The following is an 18961-nucleotide window of genomic DNA, read 5'->3' on the forward strand; positions in this document are numbered from 1 at the left end:
TGCGTCAACTGGTTCAGTGGTAGGACTCTCATCTAAGGAGGATGCGACTCAAGACCCATTATGGACTTCAGTACTGCGCCGAATTATGTGCTGAAGGAATACTGCATTGTTGAAGGTGCTGTCTTTCGGAGGAGATGGTAAACCAAGGCCCTATCTACCTGCTCTGCTGAACGTGAAAGATCTCATACCGCTATTGGAAAGAGAGCAAGGAATTCTTTTGGTGACCTGGCCAACAATCCTTCCTCAACTAACACTACCAAAAACAGATTATCTAGTCAATCATCTCATTTGCTATTTGTGGGGTCTTGCTGTGCAAATATTGACTGCTGCATCTGCTGCCTTACTTCAAAAAGTAACAGAGCACTAATTAAAATCCAAATCTAGGCATAGTATATTTTTACGGCTGCAAAAACATTTATTCTTAGACATCCATGTCAAAGTTGCAGCAAAAGGATCGACTTAAGACAGTGGAAATGTCCGGCAAAGAGGAAAAATATCTGCAGCAATCTCCTTCAGAAGTTAATGCTAGACAACAGTGAAAAGATAGTAAAGAATTTAAGACAACATTTATCAATGCTTACTTTTAATGTGGCTCGAAGGGAAATATGTACAGGAGCTTCCAAGCCTTTTCAGTGTTTCAACCTCTACAGCATGCATACATAACTACTGCTCAATCTACGCCGGCCAAATTTAAAACCAATGAACAGCGGGAAGCTCAGCTAAACTGCAGAGATGCTGCTGTGGGTAAAAGACAGATGGGAGAGCAGATGTGGAATGAACCTGCTCACTTTATTCCTCAAGGATGACAGAATAGAGTCATAGGGGTCGATTTTCCTGGAGCCGTCAGGCGGGGTTTCAGGCGTGTGGGGAAAAAAAAAAATCACAAAAATAGGGGGCCGCGACCCCCCCCCCCCCCTGATTCCCCGTCCCGTCCAACTTTCACTCTGGCGTTTCAATCCGACCCGAATCAGTCCCGCCCGTAGCAGGCGGGACTGGTCGTCGGGAGCCTAATCACCAATAATTGGCATCTATAATGCCATTTCAAGGGGCCCTTGCTATTTTCAGCCTTTCCCCACGTTAAACACGCCTGGTGGGAACCCCGCTGATGAAACCTGGCGTGAACAATGTCGGCTTGCTTATTTTCAGCTGCAAGTCAATCAGGAAAGAAGAGATTTAATCAGACAGCATTTGTAGGCTGCAGGACCTTGTTGTTTCAGGCTTGGGGCAACTTGTTCAAGGCTTAGGCACAGCTGTGGAAGTTTGGAGCCTCACACACTTCTCCAGTGTGAGCTCCTGGGAAGCCCCTCTCACCACCCTCACTCAGCGCGTCCTCAACGGAGGCATCTACCAGAAGCATGGGAGGCCTTTTTTTCCTTCCCTTCTTGGCATTAGAGGATCTCCAACAGCAGCACCAGCAACAACAGCAGCACCAGCAGGAGCGACAGGCTGCGGCTCAGCCACCTGAGGCAGCACAGGCCAGCGCATGGAAGGCCGTCGGCGCAGGAGATACCCCCCCAAACAGGGTCTACAGACACAGGGTGAGCTACCTCAACATGACTGAGCAGCAGTGCCAAAAGCGGCTCCGACTTTCGCGAGAGGTAGTGACTGACATCTGCGCAATGCTGCAGCAAGACCTGGAGCCCAGAGCACCAGGTCCACACTACTTACCAGTGGCCATCAAAGTCACCACTGCACTCAACTTTTTTGCCTCAGGCTCCTTCCAGGGATCAGCAGCAGACATCAGCGGCATCTCCCAGGCGGCCGCACACACTTGCATCACGCATGTAACTGATGCCCTCTTTGCCCTCGCGCACAATCACATCCATTTCACCAGGGATCGAGCAAGTGTGAGGGCGCAAGTGCTTGGATTAGCTCAGCTGGCAGACTTTCCAAGGGTGCAGGGCGTCATTGACTGCACACGTGGCCCTTAGGACACCCCATCGCAATCCAGGAGTTTTTGTCAACCGCAAGGGCTTCCACTCCCTTAACGTTCAGCTGGTGTGTGACCACAAGGAGGTGATTTTGCATGTTTGTGCCAAGTACCCTGGCAGCTGCCATGACTCCCTCATACTGCGCCAGTCTACTGTGCCTCCGCTATTCAGTCCGCCAGACGAACTTCAGGGATGGCTACTTGGAGACAAGGGATATCCCCTGCGGACTTGGCTAATGACACCGTTGAGGAGACCAGCCAACGAAGCTGAGGAGCGCTACAACTCCAACCACATTTCCACCAGATGCATTATCGAGCAAACCATCATAGAGTTATACAGCACAGAAAGAGGCCCTTCGGCCCATCGTGTCCGCGCAGGCCATCAAGCCCTGTCTATTCTAATCCAGCACTTGGTCCGTAGCCTTGTATGCTATGGTGTTTCAAGTGCTCATCTAAATGCTTCTTGAATGTTGTGAGGGTTCCTGCCTCTACCATCCTTTCAGGCAGTGAGTTCCAGATTCCAACCACCCTCTGGGTGAAAAAGTTTTTCCTCAAATCCCCTCTAAACCTCCTGCCCCTTATCTTGAAACTATGCCCCCTGGTTATTGACCCCTCTACTAAAGGGGAAAAGTTCCTTTCTATCTACCCTATCTATGCCCCTCATAATTTTGTACACCTCAATCAGGTCCCCCCTCAGCCTTCTCTGCTTTAAGGAAAACAACCCCAGCCTGCCCAGTTTCTCTTCATAGCTGAAGTGCTCCAGCCCAGGTAACATCCTGATGAATCTCCTCTGCACCCTCTCCAGAAGTACGACATTAGAATAAAATATGTAAAATTGTGGTTGTGAAATTTAATAAAAACACAGGCAAGCAGAAGACTGGAAAAGACTGCAGCCCCTTTGACCAGTCCCAACAACTATTACCCTTCAATCATCCACTCCTTCAAACATCGATCCGGTTCTCAGATTACGTGTAGAAGCCTCAAGTGTTTTGCACAGTTCTACATAAAACCTCCATTAAAGCTCTCAAAAAAATACTGCAAAGCTGAAAAATGGGCCTCTCTCAATGGATAAGAACCTTGTGACTAGAATCTTGAAGCCTGTATGGATAAATCCTACCTAAGGAACCTAGTGTACTAGCTTCACAACAGTATTCATTTCTACATGATCCACAAGATCAATACACATAAGGAACGTATTTCAATCCATCGTAACTCAACCATCCAGAAAAATAATATCGCCTCTCCATCCATCCTGGCATCCAACTGCTTCTTAAATGATTCTAGAGTTTTTCCTTCACTGCTTGAAAGTGTTTTCCACGTACTTATCATTCGGTGTGAAGAACTCTCTGGCATCAACCCTAAATCTGCCTTTAACTACAGTACTTCGATGCTCCCAATCTACCTTTTCACTCTCCTTTCTGATGCATGACCTCTTTTCAAATTAGGGTCTCCAAAAACTAGGGGGATCTGCGAGAAGATCACAGGGGGTCAGGAGATCATCCATCTACTATTCTGTATCTTTCTCCATTTGTTGACTTCCATTGCCTTATACTAACAAATGCTTTTTGCAATAAGTTATCCTTTAAAAAGCATGATGGCCAATTTACCTTCCTGGAGCACTTTCATAAGGAAATCATCACTAATTATCTATTTTGCTGCTTTGTTACAAATAGTTCATCTGTCATGAGTATTAGTTGTACATTATAAATGTCACTTTGATAATTATTCCTCACCTCCCCCTAAAACGCATTCGATCTTTTCCCTTGATTCTTTAAAAAAAAACTATTTCTTCATCATCAAATGTTTGCATTTTAATAGTGCCTTTAACATGAAAAAATCTCCCAAGGCATTTCATAGGGGCATAAGGAAACTGTTTCTACTGACAGGAGGGTCAGTAACCAGAGGACACAGATTTAAGATTATTGACAAAAGGACCAGGTGCAAGAGGAGGACTATTTTTACGCTGTGAGATGCTATCACGAATGCGCTGCCTGAAAAGGTGGTAGTTACAGATTCAGTGGTAACTTTTAAAAGGAAATGGATATATACTTGAAGAGGAAAAATTCTCAGGGTTATAGGGAAAGAGCAGGGGAGTGGGACTAATTGGATAGCTCTTTCAAAGAGCCGGCACAGCCAAGATGGGCCGAATGGCCCCCTTCTGTGCTGCAAGATTCTATGAGAGCTTCAGTGGAAGATAAACTGAGGTATGGGGCAAAGGGAAGCAATTTGGAACTAGGCAGTCTCAGTGATGAAGAGGATTTGTTGTCAGAAACTTGGCTCGGAGTCAAATGGAACACCAAGGTTGCCAACAGTCTGCTCCAGCCCGAGACAGTGGTCAGGAGGGGGAACAGAGTCGGTGGCAATGGAACAGAATTTGTGCTGGCTCCAGTTTTACTAATGTTTAGTTAGAAGTAGTTACAGCTCATTCAAGATTGGATGTTGGACAAGAAATCTGACAGCACAGATGCGGTCGCGGGATCAAGAGAAATTGAAAAAAGATAGAGCTGGGTGTCATCGGCATATATATGGAAGTTGACCCCATGGCCGTGGATGATGTTGCAAGAGGGCATATGTAGATAAGGCAGAGGAAGGAGCCAAGGATGGACCCTTGGGAGGCTCCAGAGATGGTGGAAGGGTGGGAACAGAAGTCAATTTGTTAACTTCATCTGCTTTTACTGATAGACGTGATATTCTGGTAACATCTCCACTAGTGTTGTGTAGTTTTAAAATTTCAGTCCTTTCCCTTGTCTCCATTTTGACTGGACCCTAATCCATTATCTTGTATAGTACCCTTGTTATTACAATTTTATACAGTATTCTATTTTGAGAAATATTTTCCTTTGCTAAATTTTGCATCTATCCTTTTCAGTCTTTATCAAATCTTTGTACATTGAAGTCTGAAAGACAGTATGAAACAGAACTGTTCCGCTTGAGAGGATCCAAATCAAACAGCCACTTTTATTTCGGCTTTTCCTTTTTATGTTTTTCTTAGACCAACAAGTTCACCAGTCAATCGAAACTGGATCAAACAACCATCAATGCCAGCAGCCCACTCCTGCATGCAAGGCTCGCAGAATCAAACTTAAAAGACCAATTTAAAAGGCCTGATTGGGTGTCTTCTGACATCACAAAACCTCATTCCCAATTACTCAAAAATCACATTTTACAATTGGCTATTATACACTGACTAAATTGGTGGCTACAATACAAAATGATTGCAGGAAACAATATACTCTCAGAAGGCTTATTAATGTTGAACAGCTTCCATTAAAAACTGCTACAAGTGCTTACATTTCCACTAAATGAGGAAACAGAAAAGATATGCTTTTATGCTCTATTTTGAAAACAGAATATTCCCTAAATGCAGACTGTGAGTAAAGGCCTCTTCACTGAGAATTCTATTTTCTACTGTATCTTTGAACGTTCAAATAAATTGTGGTAATTTACCCATGGTGCTTTAACATTAGCAGTTCTAATTCTGAAGGTCATGCATTACAAATCAGTATTAACCAGAAATAATCTGGGTCGGATATCAAATCAAAGCAGACTCACAGCACTTAAAATTATGACATTCTATTTTAAAAAATATATTTTACTTAGAATTTCAAAACATCTCATTTACAATAATGCCTTATTTTATACAGTACTGATCAGTGCAATTCAAATGCAAAGAAAAAAAAGGCAAGAAAAATTACCAGGCCCAACCCTGCTCACCCTATCCATTAGACAGTGCAATTGTCTATAGATAGTAGTTATACGAATTCCAAAGGTAGACAAAAAAGAGGAAATATCTGTGGCCAATTTCAAGAAAAACAAACGCTATTTTACATAAGAACATAAGAATTAAGAGCAGGAGTAGGCCATACGGCCCCTCGAGCCTGCTCCGCCATTCAATAAGATCATGGCTGATCATCGACCTCAACTCCACTTTCCCGCCCGATCTCCATATCCCTTAATTTCCCAAGAGCCCAAAAATCTATCTACAGTATCTCTGCCTTGAATATACTCCAAGACTCAGCATTCACAGCCCTCTGGGGCAGAGAATTCCAAAGATTCACAACCCTCTGAGTGAAGAAATTCCACCTCATCTCGGTCTTAAATGGCCTACCCCTTATCCTGAGACTATGCCCCCTAGTTCTAAACACTCCAGCCAGGGGAAACAACCTCTCAGCATCTACCCTGTCAACCCCCTTCAGAATCTTGTATGTTTCAATGAGGTCACCTCTCATTCTTCTAAACTCCAGAGAGTATCAGCCCATTCCACACAATCTCTCATCATAGGACAGCCCTCTCATCCCAGGAATCAATCTAGTGAACCTTCGTTGCACTGCCTCCAAGGCAAGTATATCCTTCCTTAGATAAGGAGACCCAAACTGTGCACAGTACTCCAGGTGTGGCCTCACCAGGGCCCTGTACAATTGTAGCAAGACTTCCTCACTCTTATACTCCAACCCCCTTGCAATAAAGGCCAACATGCCATTTGCCTTCCTTATTGCTTGCTGTACCTGCATGCTAGCTTTCTGTGTTTCTCACCACTTATATTATGAAAAGAGGTACACTAGAGGGGGAATACAAGAAGACAGTTATCTTGAATTTCTGTACAGGGAGGAAGGTCACCGGGGATTACTTCATTTTGTAGATTTTTTCAGATCATCGTTAGAAAAACAGCATTTAGAACAAGGATACCCAGCATAGGCACTAAATAAACACTGTTCCAAAAGAATATAAAAAGTGAAGAAAGAACTTGTATTTATATGGCACCCTTCACAATCTCAGGACAAACCCCTTTACAGCCAATGAAGTATTTTTGAAGTGTAGTCACTGTTGTAATGTAGGGAAACAACAGCCAATTTGCACACAGCAAAGTCCTACATCCAGAAATGAAATGACTGACCAGATCATCTGTTTTAGGTGTGGCTGGAGGGGCAAATGTTGGCCAAGACACGGGGAGAACAGAACGCCCCTGCTCTTCTTCAAATAGTGGCATAGGATCTTTTACATCTCATCCAAAATACGGCACCTCCGACAGTGCAGCACCCCCTCAGTACTGCACTGATGTGCCAGCCTAGATTATGTGCTCAAGTCTCTGGAGAGGGTCTTCAACCCACAACCTTCTGACTCAGGAGGTCAGAATTCTACCACTGCGCCAAGATGGACACCTGAACATGCTGAACATTTGTTGAACACAATATCTTTCGGGAAAATGTTGCGTTTAAAGCAGGCTCCTTTCCCTGAAGGACGTGTGTGAATCAGCCTGGTATTTTCTGGTGCCAGCCCAAAATTACCAACTATTATACGATTCAATTACACAACTTGCCATGGTGGGATTTCAACTCAAACCATTCGAATGTTCAATGGCACATATTCCACTAAAGTGAAAACTAGAATAAAGAAATTACTTGTGAAATACGAATATTTTCAGAAATGAAACTGATGACTGATCAGGTCTGTTTCTAAGTGAAGGCACTCTTCATTTACACACAACACAAAGTAAATTTCTAAAACTATCTGGCTCTCCAACATAACTTGTTACAGAGCACAACACATCCCATCAAGCTTCCAAACATCCTACATTTCTTGTATGTTCTCCCCTACCTATGAATCTCCATGTTCAGAGGCCAGCACATAGATCCCCAGGTCCAACTTACATCGCAATCTGATGTGCGTCCCTAATGAGAGGAGAATTCCCAGGAAACACTACAGGGAGATCCCACCTCTGCTTCTTTTCGTGGCCCATTCCCTCCTGATCTGGGTTCTTTACATGGCCCAAAGCCATTGATGTCTACTTCTTCAGTGGGCCACTGTATGTCACAGCAAAGAGATAAGGGAGAGGGAGGTGAGGTGCGGGGGGTTGTTGAGAGGAGAGAACAGGTGCAGGGTAAAAATTGAGGAGAGAAGTGGATGGAGAAGAGATGTGAGAGGACAAATGGAGGTGGAGAGGTGTAGAATGGGCAGAGGGAGATTGAGACCATTCCTGAGGGGGCATCGCTGGCTCTACTGAGAGCTGGAGGCGTAACATTTTGGCTGTCGTGCTGAAGACTTGTGCTCCAGAACCTCTAGCCAAGTTGTTCCAGTACAGCTACAACACTGGCATTTACCCGACAATGTGGAAAACAGCCCAGTTATATCTCGTCCACAAAAAGCAGGACAAATTGAATCCGGCCAATTACCACCCCATCATCATCAGCAAAATGATGGAAGGGGTCATCGACAGTGCCATCAAGCGGCACTTACTCACCAATAACCTGCGCACTAATGCTCAGTTTGGGTTCCGCCAGGATCACTCGGCTCCTGACCTCATTACAGCCTTGATCCAAATGCAGACAAAAGAGCTGAATTCCAGAGGTGAGGCGAGAGTGACTGCCCTTGGCGTCAAGGCAGCATTTGATTGAGTGTGACATCAAGGAGCCCTAGTAGAATTGAAGTCAATGGGAATCAGGGGGAAAACTCTCCACTGGCTGGAGTCATATCTAGCACAAAGGAAGATGGTTGTGGTTGTTGGAGGTCAATCATCTCAGCCCCAGGACATCGCTGCAGGAGTTCCCCAGGGCAGTGTCCTAGGCCCAAACATCTTCAGCTACTTCATCAATGACCTTCCCTCCATCATAAGGTCAGAAGTAGGGATGTTCGCTGATGATTGCACAGTGTTCATTCGCAACTACTCAGAAAATGAAGACCCGGACGACATTCAGGCTTGGGCTGATAAGTGGCAAGAAACATTCGCGCCACACAAGTGCCAGGAAATGACTATCTCCAACAAGTGAGAGTCTAACCACCAACCTTGACATTCAACGGCATTACCATCATCAAATCCCCCACCATCACACTTCAAAAATTACTTAATTGACTGTAAAGCGCTTTGAGAAGTCCGGTGGTCATGAAAGGCGCTATATAAATGCAAGTCAGTCTTTCTTTTCATCAATATCCTGGGGGGGTCACCATTGACCAGAAACTTAACTGGACCAGCCACATAAATACTGTTGCAACAAGAATGGGTCAGAGGTTGGATATTCTGCAGCGAGTGTCTCACCTCCTGACTCCCCAAAGCTTTTCCACCATTTAAAAGACACAAGTAAGGAGTGTGATGGAATACTCTCCACTTGCCTGGATGAGTGCAGCCCTAACAACACTCGAGAAGCTCCACACCATCGAGGACAAAGCAGCCCACTTGATCGGCACCCCATCCACCTGCTTGAACGTTCACTCCCTCCACCACCGGCGTACCGTGGCTGCAGTGTGTACCATCGACAGGATACACTAACAATTCACCAAGGCTTCTTCGGCAGCACCTCATAAACCTGCAACCTCTACCACCTAGAAGGACAAGGGCAGCAGGCGCACGGGAACACCATCACGTGCAAGAATCCCGCCAAGTAAGCATACCATCCTGATATGGAAATATATTGCCGTTCCTTCATCGTCGCTGGGTCAAAACCCTGGAACCCCCTCCCTAACATCACTGTGGAAGAACCTTCATTATAAGGACTGCAGCACTTCACCACCACCTTCTCAAGGGCAATAAATGCTGGCCTTGCCAGCGATGCCCACATCCCGGAACAAATCATTCTAATTGATTCAGTTTGGGTTAACCAGTTTTCAAGTGGTTCTTGTTCCATATCAGGAACAGTGAATCTAGCAGAAAATATTAAAAAGCTTTGAGATCCCCTTCAACTGTCTTTATACCTCACCAATCAAACTGCACCACCACCCAGCAAATATGCAAGTCATAGCTTACTTCTGCAATGCCCATTGGCACATTGTCAAACCTGTGCCCATCAGCACACCTGCTGCCGCCTCCCTGGGCACTTTCCACAACCCTCGATCCTCCCATCTAATGGTCCTCTACCTCTGACTCCCCCTCCACCCCCTCTCCCATACAGACACATCATACACCCAGACCTCTCCTCCTTGGACCAGAAGCAAAGCCACAGGGATATACTGGTGATTTATGAAGAGTACAGAAAATCTAAGAAATCCATTTTAACTATTTTTTTTGCTGTGACAAGAACGTCTGATGGATTGTGCACTGGATTCCTTCTTGCTGGTTACAGCACACACTGGGTTAATACTGGTTACTACTAGCCATCTCTGCAAGCTGCAAAGCATATCCATTACTGTCTGGTACAATGAAGGCACTGATATACGATGTTTACCTGCTTACTGCGCTCGTTTTCGACGAATTAATGTCAAATGGATTGCTGCTGTAACTAAAGAAAGAGATTTGAATGAGGACCTGTTTTACAGGTCAAAGTGTTTGGAACAGACCAATGGGGCAAGACACTCAACTGACACACCTTGTGGTGGTAAATATCTGTATTTATGTGGACAAATGCCATTTTGAATCCCATGAATATCTGGCCAACTAATCTAGTCAAGAGATAATTTGGTCTGGGATACATTCAAAAAGGAATTTAAAGCAATATCCTGGGGAAGGTTTGGGGGAGGGGGGGGGCAATGCACCTATAGTAATCATTGCAAAGACAGCAGAGATCTGGGGCAAGTCAGGAACTTCACTATACCGTACAATACATAAGAAGTAAAATAACTGTACTTCAAGGATCAGTTTCAAGTTGAGGTTCACAGAAATCACAGAATCACAGAAACCTCACAGTACAGATAGAGGCCATTTCGGCCCATCGAGCCTGCACCGACACATGTCCCACCCGATCCCCGTAACCCCTACACCAACACATATCCCACCCTATCCCCGTAACCCCACGTATTTAATCCCCCTAACACTAAGGGTCAATTTATCATGGCCAATCAACCTAACCCGCACATCTTTGGACTGTGGGAGGAAACCGGAGCACCCGGAGAAAACCCACGCAAACACGGGGAGAATGTGCAAACTCCACACAGACAGTCACCCGAGGCCGGATTCGAACCCGGGTGGGACGGGTTAATGCAGAAGTAACATCTTTGTGTTTCTTTTTAAACGCAGTAGTCTAGGTTTTTTTTTTAACGTTAAAGGAGATTAGTCAAGTTAACAACTTGCATATATATAGCGCCTTTAACATAGTACAACACCCCAAGGCACTTTGCAGGAGCGTAATGAGACAAAGACGATGACCAAAGTCAAAGAGCCAGATTTTAAGGAGTGCCGTAAAGGAGGAGAGGGGTGGAGAGGTTTAAGGGAGGGAATTTCAAAGCTTAGGGCCTACACAGCTGAATGAATGGCCGCCAATGGTGGGATGAAGGAAGTAGAGGATGCACAAGAGGCCAGAATTGGAAGAAAGCAGAGTTCTCAGAGGATGGTAGGGCTGGAGGACGTTACAGAGATTGGGAGGCGCGAGGCGTAGAGGGATTTGAACATGGGGATGAGAATTTTAAAAAGTGAGACGTTCAGGGACTGGGAGCCAGTGTAAGTCAGCGAGCACAGGGGTGATGGGTGAACGGGACTTGGTGCGAGTTAGGATACGGGCAGCAGAGTTTTGGGTGAGCTCAAGTTTATAGAGGGTGGAAGATGGGAAGCCGCCCAGGAGAGTGCCAGAAGAGTCAAGTCTGGAGGAAACATTATCAATTAGGGTTTCAGCAGCAATTACTGCAAGTATATTGCCAGTACCAAGTACTGATCGTTTACTTGGATTTTACCAGGAACTGACGTTCAATAGAACATATGTTGTCCACCTACTAACAATAAGACCACGCGGCAGCGTGTGGTACATTCTAATAAACCAGAACAGTGACAACAACTTATATTTATATAGTGCCTTTAATGTAATATAAAACGTCCCAAGGTGCTCCTCAGGAGTGTTACCAAAAAAAAAAAAAAAATTTGACACCGAGCCATATAAGGAGATGTTTGGGCAGATGACCAAAAGCTTGGTCGAACAGGTAGGTTTTAAGGAGCATCTTAAAAAGGAGGAACAGGAAGTGGAGGGAATTCCAGAGCTTAGGACCTAGGCAGCTGAAGGCACGACCACCAATGGTGGAGCACTTAAAATCGGGCATGTTCAAAAGGCCAGAATAGGTGGAGCACAGAGGTCATGGGGGATTCTAGGGTTGAAGGAAATTACAGAGATAAGGAGGGACGAGGCCATGGAGGGATTTGAAAACAAGGATGAGAATTTTAAAATCGAGGCGATGCTTAACTGGGAGTCAATGTAGATCAGCAAGCACAGGGGAGATGGGTGGGTGAGCGGGACTTGGTGCAAGTTAGCACACGGCGGCAGAGTTTGGATGACCTCAAGTTTATGGAAGGTAGAACTAGGGAGGCCGGCCAAGAGTACATTGGAATAGTCAGGTCCAAAGGTGATAAAGGCCTGGGTGAGGGTTTCAGCAGCAGCAAAGTTGAGGTAAGGGCGGGGATGGACGATATTACAAAGGTGGAAATGAGCAGCCTTCGTGATAGAATAAATCACTGGGTCTGGCTACATTTACCTAGACATTAGGCAGGTAAAGGCACACCGGTTTGTAGGGCCGCAAGGTCTGCTTACGTGTGGTGTCAGTAAACACAACAAAAATATCTAATGTAAAAATCCAGAAACATAACTAGTGAGTTACACTGTAAAAACTTACCATACAACTGGCATTCTAATCCATTGTATGTTACAAGACTGTTATATAAGGAAACCAACAATATTGCAATCTTCTCAAATACAACAGGTTTAACACTGCAGCCTCCTTTAAAAAAAAACTATCTCACTAAAGTACTTTATAAAAAATTTAATTTTCAAAGGTGCAAATTTTATTTCAGCTTGCAACAACATACTACACAGCTCTAACAAAAATCACAAACAACATTCTCTAACTATGATGTATCATCCCTCCTTAACCTCTCCTCTGGTGACCAGCTCCATGAGACTGTCCTCATTTGGTTCCACTCTTACCTATCTGATTGTGATCAAAGCATCTACAACAATGCCTTCGCTGCACTCCCTCACACCATCACCTCTGGAGACCTGAAGGATCCACCCATGGTCCCGTCCCCTCCTCTTCCTCATCTACACACTGCCCCATGGTAACATCATTCGCAGACATGGGGTAAGCTTCCACATTTATTCCAATCACAGCCAGCTCTACCTCTCCAGCAGCCTGCTCGACCCCTCCACTTGTTCTGTATTGTCAGACTGCTGGCCTGACATCTGATCTTGGAGGAGTCTTAACTTCCTTCAGCTAAACAGAGAAGACCAAAGCCGTTGTCTTTAGCCCTGCTGCAAACTGCGTTCCCTAGTTACTGAACCAGACTGAACCAAACTTGCCATCTTGTTCTGACCCCAAGCTGAGTCTTCAACCCCATATCCTCTCCATCACAAAGTCTGCCTACTCCACCTCCGCCGTACTGTCTGCCTCAGCCCATCTGCCACTAGCATCCTCTCCCGCACCAAGTCCCACTTGCCCATCATCCCCGTCCTCCTTCCTTCCCATAACCACCTGTTGATCCCCACTTTAAAGAATACAAAGTTCCTTCTCCTACATCTCTTAGAAAAAACATGCTATTAATATCTTTCAATCCTCCTCAAGAGAGTTATTCAACTCCCTTTTAAAAGGTGTTAATTAATCCAAAATCAGCTACCATCTCTAGGGGTCTGTTCCTCGTGCAGGGACGTATTGGGGGGCAGGGGGAGGGAAGTATTTTGTAATGTCAAATTACTGACATTCAATTTGTAAGATTAAACAGACTATGCTGATAAATTTTCCTCATCATTAATAAGAAAAATATTGTGCCGTTTTAGAGGGAACTGAATGCAGCGAGTCAGAACATAACCCTTTCATCCGAGACATAGATTTGAATCTATCCCTGACAAATGGGTTGAAAGGAATGCAACAGGTTTAAGGGTACCTACATGAAGACAGTTTGGGCAAGTCCCATCCACTGCTTATTAGAACAAATTCACAACAGAAAACTGACATTAATTATCAGTCTCACTCAGGAGAGACACAATGTGGATGGCTGGTGTGATCACTTGGAGGAGGAAATCACACTGATGTAGTTTGCTTTTGTGGAATTGAGAGAGAGTAACTTTGCTCTGCATCTGCTTCATGCTGCACCAGTCCTGAAAGCACTTGCTCCTACCAGAGTGCCCATGGCGAAAAATAAAGAACTCTTATGTTCTCTGGATGTCCCAAAGCACTTTACAGTTAATAAATTACTTCTGAAGTGCAGTCACAGCTGTTAGGAAGGGAAATACATCAGCCAATTAGCTCACAGCTAGACCACCAACGAACTGCAAATGAGGTGAATAACCAGTTAGTGTTTTTTTTGGTGGCGCTGGTTTAGGGAGAATTTCCTGCTCTTTTCAAACAGTGCGGGGGAATTGTGTTTGCCCACCTGAAGACAAGGCTTCAGTTTAATCTCATTGAAAAGGCAGCATCTCCAACAATGCAGCACACCCTCAGTACGGCACCAACGTGCCAGCACAGATTACATGCCCAAGGCATAGAACAAGGCCTGAACCCACAAACTTCCCACTCAGGTAGGAATGCTGCCGACTGAGCCGGGCTCTATTCCCGAATATTGACATCTATCATTCAACAGAGTACAAAAACTTTTCAACAACTGACTTTACTAGGGAAGGCCATATACACACTGTAGAAACTCCATAACCATGCGGCACAAAACATCATGACTAGTGGGGCCAAAAGATTTTTACAGATTAATAAATTCCTGTACTTCAATTATTGTGATGCTGCAAAGCTTCATAAAATGTGTCTTTCAGCAGTAAACAATTTTATTTTTCTCCAATGAAAGATCTTGTTACATTTGTCAAATGCATTTCTTGTCAATTGAATCAAGGTTTTAGTGATGGTGAAATCATGATCGTCAGTTTACATATCAATAAATCATTGTACTTCCAGCATCTGTGACGTGAATGTTTGCTTGGTTTTGCTATTTGCCAAGTGGCATACTTATCTTGCACATACATGCTGTCATACCTTGAAACAATGCAAAGGAAATGGAACATAAAATGTTTGCGCTTAAATATTAGCTCCTGCATGATACGGATGTAGGAACTTGGTTAGGTTGCAGCAGTGTCTGCAGAAAGCGTACTGAAGAAAGTGGTTGCCTAACTCCAGTAATATCTTTATCTTTCTTCTTATGAGCATTCTCCACACATCATTGCTCCTGCCCAACCTTTCCCTCAGTCATAGAGTTATACAGCACAGAAAGAGGCCCTTCGGCCCATCGTGTCTGCGCCGTCCATCAAGCCCTGTCCAATCTAATCCCATTTTCCAGCATTTGGTCCATAGCCTTGTATGCAATGGCATTTCAAGTGCTCATCCAAATGCTTCTTGAATGTTGTGAGGGTTCCTTCCTCTACCACCCTTTCAGGCAGCGAGTTCCAGACTCCAACCACCCTCTGGGTGAAAAAGTTCCTCCTCAAATCCCCTCCAAACCTCCTGCCCCTTACCTTGAATCTATGCCCCCTTGTTATTGACCCCCCTACTAAGGGGAAAAGTTCCTCTTTATCTACCCTATCTATGCCCCTCATCATTTTGTACACCTCAATCAGGTCCCCCCTCAGCCTTCTTTGCTCCAAGGAAAACAACCCCAGCCTGTTTAGTCTTTCTTCATAGCTGAGGCGCTCCATCCCAGGTAACATCCTGGTGAATCTCCTCTGCACCCCCTCCAAAGCAATCACATCCTTCCTATAGTGAGGCGACCAGAACTGCACACAGTACTCCAGCTGTGGCCTTACCAGCGTTTTGTACAGCTCCATCATAACCTCCCTGCTCTTATACTCTATGCCTCGGCTAATGAAGGCAAGTATCCCATATGCCTTTTTAACCACCTTATCTACCTGTTCCGCTGTCTTCAGGGATCTATGTACATGTACACCAAGGTCCCTCTGACCCTCTGTACTTCCTAGGGTCCTACCACTCATTGTGTATTCCCTTGCCTTATTTGTCCGTCCAAAATGCATCACCTCGCACTTTTCAGGGTTAAATTCCATTTGCCACTTTTCCGCCCATCTGACCAACCCGTTTATATTGTCCTGTAGCCCGAGGCTTTCCTCCTCGCAATTTACCACCCCACCAATTTTCGTGTCATCTGCGAACTTACTGATCATACCTTTTACATTCTCCTCCAAATCATTTATGTAGATCACAAACAGCAAGGGACCCAGCACCAATCCCTGAGGTACCCCACTGGACACAGGCCTCCAGTCACAAAAGCAACCTTCGACCATCACCCTCTGCCTCCTGCCACTCAGCCAGTTTAGGATCCAACGCGCCAAGGCACCCTGGATCCCATGGGCTCTTACCTTCTTGACCAGTCTCCTATGCGGGACTTTGTCAAAAGCCTTACTGAAGTCCATGTATACCACATCCACAGCATTTCCTTCATCCACACACCTAGTCACCCCCTCGAAAAATTCAATCAGATTGGTCAGACATGATTTACCCTCGACAAAGCCATGCTGACTATCCCCGATTAATCCTTGCCTCTCCAAGTAGAGACTAATTTTGTCCCTCAGAATCTTTTCCAATAATTTCCCTACCACAGATGTTAGGCTCACTGGCCTGTAATTCCCTGGTTTATCCCTGCTACCCTTCTTGAATAATGGTACTACGTTAGCTGTTCTCCAGTCCTCTGGTACATCCCCTGTGGCCAGAGAGGTTCTGAAAATTTGTGTCAGAGTCCTTGCAGTTCTATTTTCAATCAGCTTCTGGCAAACAGCAAACTAAAGTCAAGGTGTGGAGCTGGCCTTATAAAGAATGCGAGAATGGGACAAAGTGATGAGTGACCTTTCTGATGTCACAGGACCATGATATTTCAAGTCTCAAAGGGGAAGTTGGCCCTCAAGCAATCTTATCCAGCAGCGTGGAGGGTACTCCCGTAGATGAAAGACTCAGACTCTACTGGAAATAGGCCATCGCTCTCCTTCTAGCATTGCAGGCAAGAGTTTGAGAACTATTGCCAAACCTGTTCTCAACTTTATACTGAACAATTAAATGTCTGTATCCTATATTGGCCATCAATACTTTGGTAATCTGCACAAGTGAGTGTATTTCCTCTATGTTTCCAGAAAATCTTACAGGTTTTTGAATATTGTGAATCATATGGTCTTATCAGCAAAAATCTGCCAAGAAAACACAAATCATTTTAAAATAGGAGTTTGTATTTTCACCTACAACTCCAGATCACAACTATTTAAACACTGAGCATTTGGAATATGAAGAACAATGCCTAGATGTTACATAATTTGAAAATCTAGACCGCTATATAAATAGTTGACAGGTAAAGGGATATTTTCAAGTTGACTTGAGCGATTTGAGTAACATAGAAAGAAAGTGTGATGTCACTGGCACATCATGACATCCAATCCACATGTTGTACTCATATACTATTTATACAATGTTCAGCTCCTTCATCTTTTCTGTTTATAAGTTGGACATTTTCTCCTCAAAATTGCATAAACCTATTCAGATGCCCAGTATTGCTGCAGTACGCCATGTTTCTCGTCTCCCTTGAGATAACTCATCATCAAGGCCAATTTCATTGCATATTATCATCCTAACCCTAATCAAAGGGTGACATGTAGTTAGAAGAGATGTTCCATCAGAACATATCCAGGCAGAAGACGGTGAGGAACTGGAGAGGGCTCAACCAGCAATATAGGAAATCCAACTGTGCAGAGAGAATTCCCAAGACAGCTCAAGTTATTGCCCTTCAAAAAACATATCAGATCAATCAAGGTCACTTTTATTGCATATTACAATTATACGCCTTATGTTCTCAGATCATCCAAATTACTTCACAATCAATGAATTACTTTTAAAGCAAGGGCATATATTATATTGGCAAACGCAGCAGCCAGTTTGCACACAGCAAGATCCCGCAACAATAAACAAAATGAATGACCAGATAATCTGTTTTTGATGGCGCTTGAATGGTGGAAGAATGCTGAGCAGAACACCGGGAGAATGCCCTACTCTATTTGGAATAGTGAGATCCTTTACATCCCAGCGGAACAGGCTGGCATCTCATCCAAAAGACGGAGCCTCCGACAATGCAGTGTTCTCATCCTACTTCCGCCTGGATGGAGTAGGGCTTGAACCTGCAACCCTCTGACTCAAGGTAAGAATGCTAGAAAACTACTTCCGTAATATTTGTGTGAAGAGAGAAATAGGAATTGCTAGCTGAAAAAAGACCAAGATCCATCTAGTTTGCCTTCTATCATCCTGGTAGTCACATGATACAATGATAATGGGGTTGTTGACTAATCATAGCAATCAATCTCTATGAATGAGTCTACAACAGACCCGGACATGACAGGAGGAATACCCCTGGAGAGCTTTGGGAACCATAGGTCCAAAGTCACCTCTTTCCTCCTGAGCACGCTACAGTTACCACACGTAGCTCAAATTACTCATGCATTGCATCTCAAAATGTTCTTTTCGGAAAGAAATCGGATTTGCATTTGGAATGAATCAATTAACCGATAGGAGAGACATTTGTAAACGGGTGGTGGCGCAAAGCGAGCGGTATCGGATCGGCTGCCCATGATACATAGAAGATAGGAGCAGGAGTAGGAGTAGGCCATTCGGCCCCTCGAGCCTGCTCTGCCATTCAATGCGATCATGGCTGATCATCCAAACTCAGTACCCTGTCCCTGCTTTCTCCCCATATCCCTTGATCCCTTTAGCCTTAAGAAATATATCCAACTCCTTCTTGAATATAGTTAATGTAAGATTAATTCCGGGATTATGCGGAAGAACAGTGACCCCGCCGTGATTTGAACACGCAGCCTTCTGATCTGGAGTCAGATGCGCTACTGTTGCGTCACGAGGTCCTACGCAGTGATACCTATTTTGCGCCACCGCTCAAGACCAATTTCTAAGCCATTACGTCTCTTTAAACCCAAACCGTGGGTAAGTTTGACACTGATTCGGAGATAGAGTCCTTTGAGGGAGCATAGAAACATAAAAACATAGAAGATAGGAGCAGGAGTAGGTCATTCGGCCCCTCGAGCCTGCTCCGCCATTCAATGAGATCATGGCTGATCATCCAAATTCAGTACCCTGTTCCTGCCTTCTCCCGATATCCCTTGATCCCTTTAGCCTTAAGAAATATATCCAACTCCT

General features: G+C 44.7%; 1 protein-coding gene across 2 annotated transcripts in view; it reads right to left on the reverse strand.

Annotated features, from left to right (window-relative positions):
* abhd17c (abhydrolase domain containing 17C, depalmitoylase) overlaps positions 1-18961 on the reverse strand; it is a 66189-nt gene that overhangs the window by 45754 nt on the left and 1474 nt on the right. The gene's annotated exons all lie outside the window — the stretch shown is intronic.

The sequence above is a fragment of the Somniosus microcephalus genome, chromosome 27, assembly GCF_052327205.1.
Source record: "Somniosus microcephalus isolate GS21.2 chromosome 27, FLI_Smic_1.0, whole genome shotgun sequence".
NCBI lineage: Eukaryota > Metazoa > Chordata > Chondrichthyes > Squaliformes > Somniosidae > Somniosus > Somniosus microcephalus.